Source organism: Castor canadensis, chromosome 7 (assembly GCF_047511655.1).
Source record: "Castor canadensis chromosome 7, mCasCan1.hap1v2, whole genome shotgun sequence".
Taxonomy (NCBI): domain Eukaryota; kingdom Metazoa; phylum Chordata; class Mammalia; order Rodentia; family Castoridae; genus Castor; species Castor canadensis.
In genome coordinates, this window is record NC_133392.1 from 35324207 (window position 1) to 35346017 (window position 21811).

General features: G+C 35.1%; 1 long non-coding RNA gene and 1 pseudogene across 1 annotated transcript in view; one reads left to right on the forward strand and one right to left on the reverse strand.

Moving 5' to 3' along the window:
* The window catches only part of LOC141424619 (uncharacterized), a 100436-nt gene that overhangs the window by 23100 nt on the left and 55525 nt on the right, over positions 1-21811 (forward strand). The gene's annotated exons all lie outside the window — the stretch shown is intronic.
* The window catches only part of LOC141424654 (cytochrome P450 2C18-like), a 33226-nt pseudogene that overhangs the window by 5231 nt on the left and 6184 nt on the right, over positions 1-21811 (reverse strand).

The window sequence follows — 21811 nt, forward strand, 5'->3', positions numbered from 1 at the left end:
TGCACCCAATTTCATCAAACATACCCTGAAAGACCTAAAAGCATATATAAATACCAACACAGTGGTTCTGGGACACTTTAACACCCCATTATCATCAATAGATAGGTCATCCAAACAAAAAATCAATAAAGAAATCCAAGATCTAAAATACGCAATAGATCAAATGGACCTACTTGATGTCTACAGAACATTTCATCCAACTTCTACACAATACACATTATTCTCAGCAGCCCATGGAACCTTCTCCAAAATAGATCATATCCTAGGGCACAAAGCAAGCCTCAGCAAATATAAGAAAATAGAAATTATACCGTGCATACTATCTGATCACAATGCAGTAAAAGTAGAACTCAACAAAAAAAGTAAAGGCAAAAAACATTCAAACAACTGGAAACTAAATAACTCATTACTTAATGAAGAATGGGTCATCAATGAAATAAAAGAGGAAATTAAAAAGTTCCTGGAAGTCAATGAAAATGAAAACACAACCTACCGGAACCTATGGGACACAGCTAAAACAGTCCTGAAAGGAAAGATTATAGCCATGAGTACATCTATTAAAAAGACTGAAGGATCCCAAATCAATGACCTAATGATACATCTCAAACTCCTAGAAAAACAAGAACAAGCAAATTCCAAAACAAATAGAAGGAGAGAAATAATAAAAATAAGAGCTGAAATCAAGGAAATAGAAAACAAAAAAACCATACAAAGAATTAATGAAACAAAATGTTGGTTCTTTGAAAAAATAAACAAGATCGATAGACCCCTGGCAAACCTGACTAAAATGAGGAGAGAAAAAACCCAAATTAGTAGAATCAGGAATGCAAAAGGATAGATAACCACTAACACCATGGAAGTCCAGGAAATCATCAGAGACTACTTTGAGAACCTATATTCAAATAAAATTTAAAATCTTAAAGAAATGGACAGATTTCTAGATACATATGATCATCCAAAACTGAACCAAGAGGAAATTAATCACCTGAATAGACCTATAACACAAAATGAAATTGAAGCAGCAATCAAGAGTCTCCCCAAAGAGAAAAGTCCAGGACCAGATGGATTCTCTGCTGAATTCTATCAGACGTTTAAAGAAGAACTGATACCAACCCTCCTTAAACTGTTCCACAAAATAGAAAGGGAAGAAAAACTGCCAAACACATTTTATGAAGCCAGTATTACATTTATCCCAAAACCAGGCAAAGACACCTCCAAAAAAGGAGAACTATAGGCCAATCTCCTTAATGAACATTGATGCAAAAATCCTCAACAAAATAATGGCAAACTGAATTCAACAACACATCAAAAAGATTATTCACCACGACCTAGTAAGCTTCATCCCAGGGATGCAGGGGTGGTTCAACATATGAAAATCAATAAATGTAATAAACCACATTAACAGAAGCAAAGACAAAAACCACTTGATCATCTCAATAGATGCAGAAAAAGCCTTTGATAAGATCCAACACCATTTCATGATAAAAGCTCTAAGAAAACTAAGAATAGAAGGAAAGTACCTCAACATTATGAAAGCTGTACATGACAAACCTATAGCCAGCATTATACTTACTGGAGAAAAACTGAAACCATTCCCTCTAAAATCAGGAACCAGACAAGGATGCCCACTATCTCCACTCCTACTCAACATAGTACTGGAATTCCTACCCAGAACAATTAGGCAAGAAGAAGGAATAAAAGGAATACAAATAGGTAAAGAAACTGTCAAAATACCACTATTTGCAGATGACATAGAAAAATCATTAGCATTTCTATACACTAATAATGAGCAAACTGAAAAAGAATACATGAAAATATCCCTATTTGCAGACAACATGATCCTATACCTTAAAGACCCAAAAAAACTCTACTCAGAAGCTTCTGCATGTCATCAATAGCTATAGCAAGGTAGCAGGATATAAAATCAACATAGAAAAATCATTAGCATTTCTATACACTAACAATGAGCAAACTGAAAAAGAAGGTATGAAAACAATTCCATTTACAATAGCCTCAAAATAAAATCAAATACCTAGGTGTAAACCTAACAAAAGATGTGAAAGGCCTCTACAAGGAAAACTATACACATCTGAAGAAAGAGATTGAGGAAGACTATAGAAAGTGGAGAGATCTCCCATGCTCATGGATTGGTAGAATCAACATAGTAAAAATGTCTGTACTCCCAAAAGTAATCTACATGTTTAATTCAATTCCCATCAAAATTCCAATGACATTCATTAAAGAGATTGAGAAATCTACCGTGACATTTATATTGAAACACAAGAGGCCACGAATAGCCAAGGCAATACTCAGTCAAACGAACAATGCAGGAGGTATCACAATACCTGACTTCAAACTATATTACAAAGCAATAACAATAAAAACAGCATGGTACTGGCACAAAAGCAGACATGAAGACCAGTGGAACAGAATAGAGGACCGAGATATGAAGCCACACAACTATAACCAACTTGTCTTTGACAAAGAAGCTAAAAATATATGATGGAGAAACGGCAGCCTCTTCAACAAAAACTGCTGGGAAAACTGATTAGCAGTCTGCAAAAAACTGAAACTAGATCCATGTATATCACCCTATACCAAGATTAACTCAAAATGGATCAAGGATCTTAATATCAGACCACAAACGCTAAAGTTGGTACAGGAAAGAGTAGGAAATACTCTGGAGTTAGTAGGTATAGGTAAGAACTTTCTCAACGAAACCCCAGCAGCACAGCAACTAAGAGATACCATAGATAAATGGGACCTCATAAAACTAAAAAGCTTCTGTTCATCAAAAGAAATGGTCTCTAAACTGAAGAGAACACCCACAGAGTAGGAGAAATATTTGCCAACTATACATCAGACAAAGGACTGATAACCAGAATATATAGGGAACTTAAAAAACTAAATTCTTCCAAAACTAATGAACCAATAAAGAAATGGGCAAGTGAACTAAACAGAACTTTCTCAAACAAAGAAATTCAAGTGGCCAAAAAACATATGAAAAAATGCTCACCATCTCTAGCAATAAAGGAAATGCAAATTAAAACCACGCTAAGATACCACCTTACCCCTGTTAGAATAGTCATCATTAGCAACACCACCAAAAACAGGTGTTGGCGAGGATGTGGGGAAAAAGGAACCCTCTTACACTGTTGGTGGGAATGTAAGCTAGTACAACCACTCTGGAAAAAAATTTGGAGGCTACTTAAAAAGCTAGACATTGATCTACCATTTGATCCAGCAATACCACTCTTGGGGATATACCCAAAAGATTGTGACACAGGTGACTCCAGAGGCACCTGCACATGCATGTTTATTGCGGTGCTATTCACAATAGCCAAGTTATGGAAACAGCCAAGATGCCCCACCACTGACGAATGGATTAAGAAAATGTGGTATCTATACACAATGGAATTTTATGCAGCCATGAAGAAGAATGAAATGTTATCATTAGCTGGTAAATGGATGGAATTGGAGAACATCATTCTGAGTGAGATTAGCCTGGCCCAAAAGACCAAAAATCGTAAATTCTCCCTCATAGGTGGACATTAGATCAAGGGCAAACACAACAATGGGATTGGACTTTGAGCACATGATAAAAGCGAGAGCACACAAGGGAGTGGTGAGGATAGGTAAGACATCTAAAATTTAGCTAGCATTTGTTGCCCTTAACGCAGAGAAACTAAAGCAGATACCTTAAAAGCAACTGAGGCCAATAGGAAAAGGGGACCAGGAACTAGAGAAAAGGTTAGATCAAAAAGAATTAACCTAGAAGGTAACACACCCGCACAGGAAATCAATGTGAGTCAATGCCCTGTATAGCTATCCATATCTCAACCAGCAAAAACCCTTGTTCCTTCCTATTATTGCTTATACTATCTCTACAACAAAATTAGAAATAAGGGCAAAATAGTTTCTCCTGGGTATTGAGGGGGTTGGGGGGAGAGGGAGTGGGCGGAGTGGGTGGTAAGGGAGGGGGTGGGGGCAGGGGGGAGAAATGACCCAAGCCTTGTATGCACATATGAATAATAAAAAAAAAAAAAGAAAAGAAGTTGACTGCTTTATACCAGCACAATAAGAACGATGCCTCAAGAAAACCAAAGAAATCAGGATGACCTCATCCATTACCAGCTCAAGGGTTTTAAATTGTAAACTCATTTAAAATGATCTTCCTTGAGAAAAGAGTACTCTTCTAGTACCATGCTTATATAGGGCAGCCTAGGAAGTTGTTTCCTCAGGATTCCTTTCACCATGCTCAATTGCTCAGTTGCCCATAGGATACTTCAGCCATAGCCCAAACCTTGGTATCAACTACATGATGCTGGTTTTGTAGGCATGCACAATACATTACTTGCAGATCCATGGATACATGAAAGGGCTACTTACCTAAGCCCTTTGGAACTCATGTCATTCCAGTATATGCTCAACTGTAAATGGAATTACACAGTTTAATGTTTGCTCTGTTTGATTTTGGTCTTGTTTTGGTCTGATGTTTCCTTGCTATTTAATCATTCTTAACTTGTGTAGTTGTAAGGCTAACCATATACCATTATATGTTGGAAATAGTAAATTTCATTTTATTTTTATATGGACTCACAGCTAAGATACACTTTGAGTCTCAGAGAAAATTTGGGGCTTGGACATTGAAGCAATGCTGGAGCTATTAAGGTTTGAGGAATCACGGTCCCTTGCTGGGGACTATATCTTGCTGGTTTCCTCTCTGTCTCTAATTGCTGGTGGCCATGAAGTGAGCAGTGGCCTCCATCCCCACCACATAATCCCACTACCATGATATTCTGCCTCACCTCAAGCCCACAACTGGAGATCTAACTGGTCACTGACTGAAACTGATGAAACGATGAGCCCAAATAAATATTTTTTCCTTAAGTTTATTTTCTCATTTACTTTGCCACAGTGACAAAAACTAACACACCCTCCCATATATCAACACATCTACATATAAATAATATGTACACATGCAAAAGATTTCCCTTGCTACATTTACCAGAGTATATTAGACCAAAATTTTTGGTTTTATATGTATATATGATTTTTACATCACTGTTAGTATGTAAACATATTCCCTAGTAACAAAGCTGTGATTATGTTACATTGTTGGTACTCTCTTAGATTTAAATTTATTTCTCCATATCTGTTTCTATAGATAAGTGCATAAGTTTTTATTTCTCTAGTTACAATAATTTCCAAACACTCAGGGAACTATTTCAGACTCCCAAAAATAAATGCTTCATTTCTGAAAACCTCAGAATATGAAGCACTCATTTTATTCCTGGTATCTCTCTCATAACTTCATTATGCACTTGCTCCATTCTAAAGTGGGTATTTAATAAGCAGTTTAATATACCATTATACCATTTTATGTTGGAAATAATAAATTTCATCTTATTATATCTCTGAGATTGTCTTCCTCTCACCAGAGTTCTGATTTTTGAACTATGATTTATTCTGACTTGATTTCAAATAGCTTGATGGAGCATATTCTCTTATATTTGTAAATATATAGATAGGGAAAATTATAGAAAATATGAGGTTATAAAAACACTCTCTTCCTACACTTTTTTTCTCACTATATAAGGAAATAGTTACTCTCAAGAATTCTGGTGGAGTATGAATGTTAATATTTATTCATTGCTTGGTATTTCTACTTGAAAGTACTTGTGATTTAGTCTTCAAACCTACTGCTCTGAAATTCCATGACCATACATCATGATTGGGTACTTTTATTTCAGTCATTGTAATGGGTGCTTGGAGAGAAATTTCTATTAAAATGATAGGTTATAGTGGTCCTTACAGTACTTAAACCTCTGGGAAATCTGACTGCTGAATTCAACAAGCAATAAGGAGGAAGGAGATGACCCAAAATTCAAGGGATCAACTCTCTCAATATCTTACTCTTTCTACCACCCAAGCTCCCTGAATACAGGGTTTCATGGACTCAGTTTCACTCCAGAGAAAGCCTTTCTTTTCCTGTGGGGAAAAATGAGTCATATGATGAATGGGAATGTGGAGGGAACCTGCTTTTTAAACCTACTCTCTTTTCACTTTGACATCTTTAATTTCCAAACAAGGATACAGATCAATTTTATTTCTTGAAAAATCTTCTTCAATTTCTCGTTCAGGTTATAGGATTCTCCTCTTTGTTCCATGAGTTGTCACACATCAGTCTTCTGTTATGTTTCAGAAATTTGGTGAAAATTTGTTGGAATATAGTACTCAACTCTCCTCCTATCTTAAAAAGACTGTTTTCCACTTCTAAGTATATTACTGTCATTTCTGTAAAATCCTGACACAAGATGCAAAGTAGGTATGCTTCTTATGTACTGTAAAGCTAGAACTTTTTAGGACAATATTTGTATGGTAATGTTCAAAAACTGCACAATTATTTACTTCCCATCAAAAAATTCCTTTGCTTGTTAACTAGGAGTTTTATGGAAACAGAATTCTGAAATAACAAAATTCCTTTAGATTATCTTCTTCCTAAATGGAAATCGCTTTTTAATCATTCCAATTGTCTAAAATCCTTCCTAGAGTGGCAATTATCTGGGAAGCTGCATTAAACAAAATGATTTCCATTTATGCTTCAGGAAGAAGAGTTTACATTTAACTGCCTCAGCAGCAGAATTGTCAGAATGAAGAAAGGTATCCTACAGAATATATAGCTACTGTTTAAAGTGCCCTTTTATACATTAAAGCCAGTATGTAATCCCATGCCATTTATGTTGCTGTGCCTGCCACAAATTACCTTCCATAACAGTAAGAAAATATACCAGTATGTTATTCTTTTACATAATGCCATGCTGTCTTCTCTCAGTAATCTTCCAAATTATAATTTGTGGCACAGATGAGTAAATAGTAAAAATTGGTCAGATTTGATGGGTGACCCACCCCTCTAATTTGTAGGTGAATTTACTAGGATCACACTTTGAAAGCAGCTCAAATGAAATGTTAGCAAAACCCTATCTCAGTATACCAGCTGAATGTAGTGGCATATACTTGCAATTCCAGGTACTTAGAGGTAGAGGTAGGAAGTTAATGGAATAAGACCAGCCTTTGCAAAATGTGCAAGATACGGTATTTAAAAAACATGATGCAAAAAAATAGGACATGGCTAGAGTGGCAGTTTTCTTGCTGAACAAACCCTGAGTTCAAATTCTAGAATCACCAAGAAAGAAAAATAAAAATAAATGATTAAATAATTAATACTAAACCTCCTTTAAGGCAGGCAATATGAGGGCCACTAGAAGTGCCTAACTAACATCTCTCCGAAATTTTCTGCCAAATTTCTGTGGTCATATCTGTGACATGTGGGTGCTTCACTAGGAGTAGCAGAGCATATCTCAGCATCATGCTTGTGGACTTTGTCCCACAACAAATATATCAGATACAGAGATCAGCAACTTTTCATAAGTGAACTCCAACTCTTTATTGTGATTTTCCTAGGAATAATTTCATGCAATTATAAATTATTTACTGGTGTATGTAATTACAATGAATCAAAACCAACTTATAGGGGGATCCAAGATGGCAACTAGAGGGAGGAAGTAGCTAGCATGTGTTCCTTAAAGTAAAAGTCTTGCCGAGATGCTGGAGACACAACTGGCAGGAAAAGCCAACAAGAAGAGGCAAAACTCTGACACCTCTGCACCCCAGCCCGCACATAGCTTCCCCACGCCATGATATACAGAGAAAACAGGAGAGCTCCCATGCCACCAAGCACTGGCTCCTAACCTGCTTGGGAGACACAGACCAACAGGTGATCAAATAAGCAGCAGTGGTACTCCCACAGCCACACCTAGGATAAAACATCATAGCCCCCTGGACAGACCCACCCCTGTCCCATAAAAAATAAAAATAGCAACAACAAAAAATACTGAATAATAAACAAGCAACTGAAAAAAGGCATGTACCAAAGATGGCGGGGCGCCCTGAGCTCCAGAGAAAGGGTGAGGGGCACTTCCCCACATATACTGTAAATAAACAAGCCTGGGGGGAAGGTGGCTGTGGTGATGCCCCACAGCAAGTGTGGAGTGGGGAAGGCTTGTAAAAGTGTCTGACCTCTGGCACACTATGCCAGAGAGTGGCAGGGAGCAGTTCCCCACCCGAGCTGTGAATGAACAAGTCTGCTGGAGAAGGCGTGTTTAGCAGCCCCACCCAGAGAGCTTAGAGAGGGGAAGGTTTCCAACAGTAGTTGACATGTTGCATGCTTTGCACAGAGTGTGGGGGATGATCACTTCCCCATGAGAATTCTAAATAAACAAGGCCTGCAACTGTAAATAGGCTGGCAAGACTTTTTTTTTTTGAAGGCCACGTATTGTATAATTCCAGTTACAGGAAATATCCAGAATAGATAATCTCATATAGATAGAAAGTGTATCAGTGGTATACAAGGGCTAGGATGGGAACAGTGCCTTCTGGATATATAGGGGTTTGTTTTTGGAATGAGGAAAATGTTCTAGAGTGAAAGTGGTCATGTTTACACATATATCACATGTATTATATGAAACAGAATTTATACATAAAACAGTTGAAATGTAAGTTCCATACATATTTTAACACAATAAAAAATTTAAAGATGTTTAACATCATCATCAAAACATTTGTTCACATATTCTAAGAACAACTGAAGTGATTATTTGTGACATAGGTTGAAAAAGTGGCAAAGAAAGTATTGTACAGTCAGGGAATGGTTGCACAAAGTACAATCAAAGGAATAGCATACAATATAAAATGAACTAGATCCAAATTCCCTAAGTGACTAAATCTTGAGAATTTATTGACTGAATGAAATAAATTTTGGATTGCATAAGCAATGCAATTATGCAAGTATGTAAAACGTACACAGAGAGGCTGGAGGCATAGCTCAAGTGATAGAGCACCCTGGCAGGACTTCACACTGGAGAAAAGAGAAGGGATATGTACCCAGGAGAACCCTAAGTAAATAAAGCCAACTGGACTAGGCAAGTGTGACAGCTCAGCCCTGCGCCTGCATAAATAAAGCCTGCAGCTGCAGCCAGCTGACAGTAGGTGGCAGGTGAGATACAACCTCAAACAGAGCAGATAGAGGCTCACAAAGCTGTCTCCAGACCAAACCACCAAGTGAAACAACCACACTGCTACTGACTAAATACCAACACCAGGACTGGATGCTGAAGGAGCAACACCACAACTACTAAGACTGAAACAGCATGGTTTCTGGACCTGAAACATTTATTCTTCTACAGTTTTACAGACCTTTTCTATTTTTTTAATTATTTTTTTCTTCTTTTCTTTTTATTATTATTTTTTTGTTTTGTTTCATTTTCTTTTGTTTTGTTTTTCCTTTGATGAGACAACAACAAAACTACTACTCAAACACCAACACTAGGACTGGTGGCTGAAGGAGTAACACCAGAACTATTAAGACTGAAACTTTATTGCATTTGAACCTGGGATATTTTTTCCTCTCTTTCTTTTTCTCTCTTCATTTTATCTTTCTCTGTCTCTCTAATGTCTGTTTAGCTCACTGTTGATTAGTGCATTATCTCTCCTTGTTGATTTCTTTGGCTCTGTATTTTTTTTCTTTTTTCTTTACCTTCTTTGCTTTCTTTCTCCTCTTACCCTTCCATTCCAGATATCATTATTTTTACTATTACAAGGTAGGTAACACTAAATTACACATAGTATAGGGACAGTAACAGCAGCAAGTGGAATGATGGGAAGACAGAAAAAGGATGGAAACTATTGTCCCCACAATAATAAATTAGTACAGAACCAGAGGGAAATCAAGAAAACAGATGCCCAGATCCAGACTCCAACTAAACAAAGATAAACTATGCCAAAGAACTCAATGAAAACCATAAGAACAACCCGAAAGAAGAAATTCTACAAGTAATCAATGAGAATTTTATACAGATGATACTGGGTGTGGTCAACCAAAATGTACAGGAGACACTCAAGAAATTCCAAGACAACAAAAATAGAGAATTTGAGAAAGCACAAAAACAAATAAAAGAAACTATAGAAGCACTGTATAAACAACAAAGTGAAACAAAGAGCACCATAAATAAAGAGATAAGTGAACTCATGATGAAAATAGACAACATTAAAGAGAAAGTGACCCATGATATGGAAAACCTCAGAAAAAAGAACAAAACAGAAATGCAAAACAAAGTGGAATGCCACTCCAGCAGACAAGACCAAGCAGAAGACAGAATCTCAGTACTCAAAGATGAAATGTTAATTAAAGGAAAAACTGAAGAACTACTAGTTAGACAACTCAAGACCTGTGAAAGGAGCATGCAAGAATTCAACGACTCCATCAAAAGACCAAACTTGAGAATCATGGGCATTGAAGAAGGAAAAGAGGTGCAAACAAAAGGAATTCGTAATATATTCAACAAAATAATAACAGAAAATTTCCCAAATCTAGAGAAAACTATGCCCATTCAGGTACAGGAAGCCTACGGGACACCAAACAGACTTGACCAAAATAGAACTACCCCACGACATATTATCATTAAACAACAAGCACAGAGTATAGAGAAAGAATATTGAAGGCTCTAAGAGAGAAAAAACAAATAACTTACAAAGGTAAACCCATCAAAATCACATCAGACTTCTCAACAGAAACATTAAAAGCAAGAAGAGCATGGGGTGAGGTATTCAGGGCACTGAATGAAAAAACTTCAACCCTAGGATAATCTATCCAGCAAAACTATCATTCAAAATAGATGGAGCAATAAGTCTTCCATGATAAGCAGAAACTAAAACAACATATGACCACACAAAAGATTCTTCAAGGGATTCTGCACACAGAAAGTGAAAGCCAACAGAACCATGAAAGGACAGGCAGTACCAAACCACAGGAGAAGAAAAGGCAAGAAAATAGAGAGTAATATCAATTTAGCTACACACAATAAAACCCTCAAACTAAATGACAGGAATCACCATATACCTATCAATACTAACACCCAATGTTAATGGACTTAATTCCCCCATCAAAAGACACCATTTGACAAACTGGATTAAAAAGAAAGATCCAACAATTTGTTGCTTACAGGAGACCCATCTCATCAATAGAAATAAACACAGGCTTAGGGTGAAAGGCTGGAAGAAGATTTACCAAGCCAATGGTCCCCAAAAACAGGCAGGAGTAGCAATACTTGTCTCAGACAAAGTAGACTTCAAACCCACATTGATCAAACAAGATAAAGAAGGACATTCCATACTAATAAAAAGGGAAATACACCAAAAGGAAATAAAAATTATCAAATTATATGCACCCAACATCAATGAACCCAATTTTATCAACATATCCTGAAGGACCTAAAAACATATATAAACTCCAAAACAGTGGTAGTGGGAGACTTTACTATCCCCCTATCACCAATAGATAGGTCTTTCAATAAAGAAATTCAAGATCTACAACATATCACATAGTAAATGGACCTACTTGATGTCTACAGAACATTTCATCCAACTTCCACACATATACATTTTCTCAGCAGCCCACAGAAACCTCCAAAATCAATCATATCCTAGGGCACAAAGCAAGATCAGCAAATATAAGAAAATAGAAATAATATCATGCATTCTATCAGATCACAATCCATTAAAACTAGAAATCAACAACAAAAATAATAACAAAAACATGCGAGCATCTGGAGATTGAACAACACATTGCTCAATGACCAATGAGTCATCGATGAAATGAAAGAAGAAATTAAAAGGTTCCTGAATTTTAACGAAAATGAAAAAACAACCTATGGAAACATATGGGACACAGCAAAGGCAGTCCTGAGAGGAAAGTTTATAGCCATGAGTGCATATATTTAAAAGACAGAAAGATTTCAAATCAATGATCTAATGCTATGTCTGAAACTCTTACAAAAACAAGAACAAACAAATCCCAAAACAAACAGGAGAGAAATAATAAAAATAAAAATAAAAATAAGAGCTGAAGTCAATGAAATAGAAACAAAAAAAATGCAAAGAATTAATGAAACAAAAAGTTGCTTCTTTGAAAAAATAAACAGATTGACGGACCCCTGGGAAATCTGACTAAAATGAGGAGACAAAAAACCTGAATCAGTAAAATCAAGAATGCAAAAGGGGAGATAATAAGAAACACCAAAGAAGGCCAGGAAATCATCAGAGACTACTTTGAGAACCTATATTCTAATAAATTTGAAAATCTTGAAGAAATGGACAGATATCTAGATACTTATGACCATCCAAAATTTAACCAAGAGGACATTAATCACTTGAATAGATCTATAACACAAAATGAAATAGAAGCAGCAATAGTCTCCCAAAAAAGAAAAGCCCAGGACCTGATGGATTCTCTGCTGAATTCTACTAGACATTTAAAGGAGAACTAATACCAACCCTCCTTAACATTTTCCATGAAATTAAAAGGGAAAAAAATTGCCAAACACATTTTATGAAGCCATATTACACTCATCCCAAAACCAGGCCAAGACACCGCCAAAAACAAGAACTATAGGCCAATCTCCTTAATGAACATTGATTCAAAAATCCTCAATAAAATAATGGCAAACCGAATTCAACAACACATCAAAAAAATCATTCACCACAACCAAGCTGGCTTCATCCCAGGAATGCAGGGGTGGTTCAACATATGAAAATCAATAAATGTAATAAACCACATTAACAGAAGCAAAGACAAAAACCACTTGATCATCTCAATAGATACAGAAAAATCCTTCAACAAGATCCAACACCACTTCATGATAAAAGCTTTAAGAAAACTAGGAATAGAAGGAAATTACCTCAACATTTTAAAAGCTATACATAACAAACCTTTAGCCAACATTATACTTAATGCTGAAAACCTGAAACCATTCCCTCTAAAATCAAGAACAAGATAAGGATGACCATTATCCTCATTCCTATTCAACATAGTACTGGAATTCCTAGCCAGAGCAATTAGGCAAGAAAAAGGAATAAAAGGAATGTAAATAGGTAAAGAAACTTTCAAAATATCCCTATTTGCAGACGATATGATCCTATACCTTAAAGACCCAAAAAACTCTACTCTAAAACTCCTAGCCACCATCAACAGCTATACCAAGATAGCAGGATATAAAATAAACATAGAGAAATCATTAGCTTTTCTATACACTAATAATGAACAAACTGAGAAAGAATACATGAAAACAATTCCATTTACAATAGCCTCAAAACAAGTCAAATACCTAGGAGTAAACTTTACAAAGGATGGGAATGACCTCTACAAGGAAAATTATAAACTCCTGAACAAAGATATTGAGGAAGACTATAGAAGGTAGAGAGATCTCCCATGCTCATGGATTGGTAGAATCAACATAGTAAAAGTGGCTATACTCCCAAAAGCAATCTACATGTTTATTGCAATTCCCATCAAAAGCCCAATGACACTCATCTCAGACATTGAAAAATCTACCCTAAAGATCATTTGGAAACACAAGAGACCATGAATAGCCAAGGTAATACTGAGCAAAAAGAACAATGCTGGAGGTATCACAATACCGGATTTCAAACTATATTACAAAGCAATAGCAATAAAAACAGCATGGTACTGGCACAAAAACAGACATGAAGACCAGTGGAACAGAATAGATGACCTGAATATGAATCTATACAACTATAATCAACTTATTTTTGACAAAAGCGCTAAAAATATATGATGGAGAAAAGACAGCCTCTTCAACAAATACTGTTGGGAAAACTAGTTAGCAGTCTGCAAAAAACTGAAACTAGATCCATGTTTATCACCCTGTACTATTAACAACTCAAAATGGATCAAAGACCTTAATATCAGACCCCAAACTCTAATGTTGATACAGGAAAGAGAAGGAAATGCTTTGGAAGTAATAGGTACAGACAAGGACTTCCTCAATGGAACCCCAGCAGCTCAGCAACTAATAGAAAGTATAGACAAATGGGACTTCATAAAACTAAAAGCTTCTGCTCAACAAAATTAATGCTCTCTAAACTGAAAATCCCACCCACAGAGTGGGTGCCAGCTACACATCACCCAAAGGACTGATAATCAGACTATATGGGGAACTCCAAGAACTAAACTCTCCCAAAATTAATGAACCAATAAAGAAATCACAAAGTGAACTAAACAGAACTTTCTCAAAAGAAGAAATTCAAATGGCCAATGAAAAAATGATCACCACCTCTAGCCATAAAGGAAATGCAAATCAAAACCACACTGTTTCCACCTCACCCCTGTTGGAATAGCCATCATTAGAAACACCACCAAAAACAGGTGTTGGTGAGTATGTGGGGGAAAAAGAACCCTTGTACACTGCTGGTGGGAATGCAAGCTGGGGCAACAATTCTGGAAAAAAATTTGAAGGCTTCTTAAAAATCTAAACATAGATCTGCCATATGATCTAGTAATACCACTCTTGGGCATATACCCAAAAGAATGTGACACAGGTTACTCCAGAGGCACTTGTACACTCATGTTTATTGCAGCACTATTCATTATAGCCAAGTTATGGAAACAGCCAAGATGCCCCATTACTGACGAATGGATTAAGAAAATATTGTATTTATACATGGAATTTTATGCAGGCATGAAGAAGAATGAAATCATATCATTCGCAAGTAAATGGATGGAACTGGAGAACATCATCCTGAGCGAGGTTAGCCAGGCCCAGAAGTCCAAAAATCATATGTTCTACCTCATATGGGGACTTTAGATCAAAAATAAACACAACAAGAGGTCTGGACTTTGATCACATGATAAGGCGAGAGCACACAAGGGAGGTATGAGGATTGGTAAGAAACCCAAAAAACAAGAAAGCATTTGATGCAAAGGAACTAATGCAGAAACTTTACAGCAACAGAGGCCAATAGGAGGAGGGGACCAGGAACTAAAGAAAAGGTTAGTTGGAGAAGAATCAACTTAGAATGTAACACACATGTACATGGAAGTTATGCTAGGAATCTCCCTGTACAGTTATCCTTATCTCAACTAGCAAAAACCCTTGGTCCTCCTTATTATTGTTTATACTCTCTCTTCAACAAAATTAGAGATAAGGGCAAAACAGTTTCTGCTCAGAAGTGAGGGGATAGGGAGGAGAGGAAGGGGATGTGGGTGGGGGGAAGTGGGGAGAAATGACCCAAACATTGTATGCATGTATGAATAAAATAAATAAAATTTTTAAAAAACAACTTACAATGTTATAAATTTAGCCAACATAGAACTTAGATAGTGATCTCAGTATGAAGAGAAGCTAACATGACATCAAAGATATTGTGGATCAGTTGACCCAAACTTCATTTCCTGCTCCCTATTTCTTACTTTCCTAAAAATGCTATCCATGAGACTCTTTGTACTTAGGTGTCTGATGCAGGAACTTGCTTCACAAAATCTTAAACAGAATTCTATTTCTATTTTCTATTTCCTTATTATCACTCAAACACAGACATGAAGAAGGTTGCATGCATTCATTATCTAGAGATATGCAGATTCAATCATGAAAATGAAACTTGTATTCTAAATATGGTATAGAAAAATGTAAGGTACTCTCAGGTTTTTGACCTTCATGATTGGGAGCCATTGTGTTATCCCTACGATGGCCCATAAGGAGTGTCCTTGTATTAGAGGTAAATACAGACACTGATTAAGCCATCAATAAGTATATTTATTCTTATATGTGTACAAATAAGGATCTTAGGGACCTAGCATCTAATTGCTCTAAGCCCATGTTGACAATTTGCCACTCACTACTTTGTTAAGATGAAGATGAAATTATATCAACCCACCTTTGTATCTATGTGTCTATGTATCTATGTATCTATCTATCTATCTATCTATCATATATCATATATATATCTATAAAACACAAAGCTTAATAGGAGTAAGAATGGTTTCACAAAGAGAGGATCACTCAGCACTATTATAGTCTGAATGGAAGGAACTCTAGGACCAAGTGGAGGAATCAATAGAAATGTGTGAAGTAAAAATACTCTGAATTTTGAAAACAGGTTGTTGAGGCATTAACAGCCCAAATGGGATAAAGGACAGAGTAAGGATAATGCAGATTCCAATGTTAAGGTTTAAAACTGAGAAAGTGGTGTGACCACTAAATGTCACTTATTTTATGTTTTAAATATTGAATATATTAAATATTTCATTAATATACAATACTATATACATTATTTGTTAATACACAAAAGAATATATTATGTTATAACTAGTCACTAGGCCAGAATCAAATTGATGATGCTTTTATAATCTTCATGTGATCTGCATTATGTGTAACATTATGCAATCAAAACCACTAAAATAAATTGGACTATCTCAATCTGGGTAAATTCCAGACAAACATAGTCATTTTGATTGAAAATTTTGCCTTCATGTAGTTTTCTTAGTTTTTCCAGTTTCTCTTAAGTCTTAAGTATATTTAAAATTACTCTAAGTGGTACACTCATAAGCCAATGTTAATATTTTCATCTGTTTGAGTGAATGTGGATATTTTGTGTTCATAGGGACAAACCATATCATAGTTAAGCTGAGCTTAACAATGTTGAAGGAAATGAAAGAAATCTTAAATATGTAAAAAATTAATTCCATGGATTAAATGAATCACTAATAATTTTACATTAGCATTGACGATGTAATGTCACAAAGATGGTATTTCAAGAATTTCAGGAACTGTTTCTTGACCAAAACAACCACTGACTTTTGCATATTAACCTGAAGAAATTACCTTGAGATTTTAGGCAACACCTGTGGCATCCTTAAGAGAACAAGATGAAGAAAGCACCACATACATTCCAGTATATTTGGCATCTCACATAGAACTTAGCATTTTTTATACCCAAGCAATGTGGCTGGCAGTTTTTAATACTATGTACCATGCTAGTGTATAGGTGGATGATCCCAGCCTGGGCAACTGTGACCATTTTCTCATAAAGCTGAGGTTCTGTTTTTGATTGCTCACGGACTGGTAAAGACATTAGCCATTGTCTCAGCCTCGTGAAATCAAGGTACTTCCACAGTGGCACATAAGGAAACAGGATAACTAGATTTTTTGTTCCTTACTGGATTCAGGGTAACAGGAAATATCTTTCTGGTAATTGACTGGCTGCAAATGTAAAAGAAGACAGATTGAATTAATCACATGTGACAAGAAAAATGGTTTTAGCAAAGATAACTTGGAATAAACAGTAGACAAATGGATCTCTACAGTCTTATTCAAATAACAACAGTAATTTCTGGAAAAGTAAAGCATCTTCTTGAGTTAACAGATAACAATATATTAAATGTCTACTTAACAACAACAAAAATTACACAATATCCAAAAAATCTGTAATGTGATTCTCTAATTGCAAAAAAACTAGGTTAACAGAAATTATCCATGATGAGGTCAGATATCAAACATATTACATAAAACTTTTTTGTAAGTGTCTTAAATATTTTCAGAGTGTTGAAAGAAAAAAAAAACCAAATACAAAGAATTCAAAAGAACAACTTCACAAATATTTGTGAAAATGAATTTTGGAAAGTAGTTATGAAGGGAAAAAAATTAAGAAAATATCTTTAAAATACATAGAGAAAAAAGTCAAGAGGTAATCAGAAAGATACAATAGAATAAAATTGATCAAATAAATATGAGGCATTAAACATAAGACTTTGGAAGGGAACACTGGAGTAGAATGAACTCTAATATTATTAATGAATCATACCAGGATTAAATATTTTAATTTGAAATAGAGATATTAAAAGCATGATTCTGACAAACTTTATGCAATCTAAAAGACACTTTATTCTCAAAGACACATTATATTAAAAATGAAAAGTGGAAATTTATTTTTTATGCAAATAAATATGTAAAATCAATAGGATAGCTATACTAATATAATACAAAGTAGATTTCAAGTAACATTGTTAAAGAAAGAAAATATATTTTATATTAGAAAAAAGGTGAATTCATGAAAAGATTTAACATGATAAACATATATACATTCATCAAGACAACCCCAACATAAATGAAAAACTCACTGATACTCAAAGAATCAGATAGACAGTTCTCCAATACAAGATGGAAACTGAAATACTCAACTTTTGATAATGGATAAGCTTCACACAAAAAAAAAATCAAAAAGGAAATACAAGTCTTAAAGACTAGATATTCATTATACTTAACTGGCACATGCAGAATACTCAGTCAACAACAGCAGAAAATACTACTAAAATCCTCATAGAACTTTCTTCTGGATAAACTAACTACATGTTAGGTCATGCATAATTCTCAGTAAAGTTTAAAATATGAAAATAATAAAAAATGACTTTTCTGAACACTTTGGAATGAAACTAGAAATTAATATCAAAAGGGAATTTAGATGTCAAACGCACCCTTGAATAAGTAACATGTTAAATAAGAAATCTAGAAAAACTAGAATATATTGAGACATAATGAAAATCACTACACAACATAACAAAATAATGACATGCACAAATATAATAAAATCATATTTTAAAACTGCAAATTTTAAAAATTATTTTTAAATTTTTGAAATATACATTAAAAGAGAAGAAAGCACCTAAATAAACCATGCAACTTAACAATTTAGGGATCAGGAAGTGGAAAACTGCAAACTAAATGTAGCCAGCAGAAGACAGCAGAGATCAATGTATAATGAAGTAGAAAAATCAAAGAGCAAACAAAGAAACCAAGTATGGGTTCTTTGAAAATTATCTGCACATCCTTAGCTACTTGTTGTTTGTTTGCTTTGAGTTCCTCTCTTTAAGATATCCATAAAACGTGAAATAGATGCTTGTGAAATAAAGTCTCCCTGCTGTTCTGAAGAAAATTAGAACTGAATTGGGTGCTTAGTATTCAATACTATACTCTCCTGCCCCTGGATCCTTCCCACCTCTAGGAATAACTACTACACATTTCTATAGACATTTATTTAATGTCCAAATAAGAGTCAAAATGTAGCATCACTTTCTGCATCTGACTTATTTCTTGTAACATAATATCCTCCACTTCCATCCACTTTAGTGATTATGATAGGATCTCATTCTATTTTATGAATTAATATCATTAATCATAATCCTCACAAACATTTGTTTGTGTTTGTGTGTGTGCGTGTGTCTGTGTGTGTGTGTTCTTGATGAGAGCCAAGACAGTTGGGGAGAGGTAATAACTCACTCTGCTTTTTAATTGCATGTCCATGATAACTGACTATGATGAACATTTTTCATGTTTCTTGTACATTTGAATATGTTGTTCTGAGAAGTATATATAGAATATATAGGGAACTTCAAAAAGTAACAAAATCATATGGAAAATTCCACATAATTAAAAATATTTCAAAGAACTGTAAACCATGATCAAATAGGATTTATACCAGAATTACAAATGTGGTTCAATAGAAAAATCAAGGAGGCAGAGATCAGGAGTATTTTGGTTCAAAGCCAGCCCTGGGCAGATAGTTCACCAGACCATATCTGAAAAAAAGACATCACAAGAAAGGGCTGGCAATGTGTCTCAAGGGGTAAGAGTGCCTGTCTACAAAGCTTGATGCCTTGAGATCAAGCCCAAGTGCCATCAAAGAAAAAAACAAAATGGTAGCATATTTCTGGTAAGATCCCAAAGTATATCCCAAACTTAGGAGAAAATGCAAATAAGTAAAATAAGAACATCCACTTTTTCACTATATAGTACATAGTACTAGAAGTCCTGACCAGAAAAATTAGATGACAAAAAGAAATAAAACACCTACAATAGAAAAGGAAAAGGTAAGATCATATTTATTTGAAGATAACATGAATCAACATACAGGGACTCCTACACAAACCACAAAGAAACACCTGAGACTAATAAGTGATTTTCGTACAATTTCAGGATATATAATTAATGTGAATTCACTCATGTCTTTACAACAGAAATGAGCACTATGAAAAGGAAAGCAAGAAATTACTACATTAACAATAGCAACCAGGAGGGAGAAATGCTTAAGAGAATACAAAAAGGTGAAAGTCCCATACACTGAAAACTATTAAATGTTGTAAAGAAATAAAGACCATCTAAGAAAATAAAAAACTTTCTCATGTTCAAAGATCAGAACACTTGATATTGTTAAGATTGACATTGCTCTCCAAAGTAATCCAAAGATTTAATAGCCACCCTAAAATTACATTAACTTTTTTGTATAAATGTGAATACCAGTTCTCAAGCTCATATGTGATTGAACTGGAATATTAACTTTCTAATGTCAAAATTTACAGTAAGTCACAGTAATCAAAACAAACAAACAAATGATAACAAAATACCAACAAAAAATGGTGAAATCCAGAACTATATCTAGTCAAATATGGTGGTGTCACTTTCAACAAGAGTTCCAAAACCTTTGAACCTAGAGTCTTTTTAACAAATGATGCTGAAACAACTGAATAACAACATGAAAAATGATTAATTTAGAAGACTTACTATAATGTTAATCTTTATGACTTCAAATTTGGTAATAGACTCATAGATTTGTTACCAAAGCTACAAAAAATACTTCATCAAAATCAAAATGTTTGTGCATTCAATGACATAATTAAGAGGGTACAATGACAACCCAAATAATAAAAAAAAAACTTCAAGTTATTCATAGGGAAGGTTTTGATACCAAGAACACATAAACAACTTTCACATCTGAACAAACAAACCAATTTAAAACAGGAAAAAGACTTGACCAGTATTTTTCTGAAGAAGGTAAAGAGTTGGAAAACAGCATATGAAAAGATGTTCATTATCATTGGTCACTGAGGAAATGAAAATCAAGTCTGAAATGATATTTCACTTCATATTCACTGGATTGGATTTAATGAACACAAAAAAATTGACAATTATTTGGAAAAATAGGGACATCCATACATTGTTGGTAGGTAAAAAATGGTGCAGTCATACAGGTTACTCCAAAAGCACCTGCACATCCATGTTTATTGCAGCACTATTCACAATAGCCAAGTTATGGAAACAACCAACTACTGACAAATGGATCAAGAAAATGTGGTATTTATACACAATGGAATTTTACTCAGCCATGAAGAAAATGAAATCTTATCATTTGCAAGTAAATGGAGGGAACTGGAGAACATCATTCTGAGCAAAGTTAGCCAGACTCAGAAGACCAAAAATCATATATTCTCCCTAATATGTGGTCTTTAGATCTAGGGCAAATACAGCAGTGTTGTAGGACTTGGGTTACATGACAAGGGGAGAACATACACGGGAGGTATGGGGTTAGATAGAAAACCCAAAACATGAAAGCATTTGATGTCCCCACTCCAGAGGAATCAATACAGAAACCTTAAAGTGACAGAGGTCAACACGAGAAGGGGATCAGGAACCAGTGTAAAGATCAGTTAGAGATGAATCAACCTGGGTTGTAACACATTTCTAAATGAAAGCAATGCTAGGAATCTCTCTGTATAGCTGTCCTTCTCTCAACTAGCAAAAATGCTATGTCTTTCTTATTATTGCTTATTTCTACTCTTCAATGGAACTGGAGAAAAGCGCATAACAGGTTCTGCCTGGAAGGGAGGGGGTTGCGTGGAGAAGGTGGGGTGTGGGCAAGAGGGAGAAATGACCCAAACAATGTATTTTAGAAATATTTTAAGCAGTCTATTATGACGCAAATAATTAACGAAGATGAATGACCCATATAGCTATCACTGGCTAGAAATCATTGTTCATAATAAATTATGGTGTCTCTATTGAGGTATAATGTATTTCAAGTCTATAAAGTTATTCTATGCCCATAGGAAGGTCTCTGGGTGAAAATT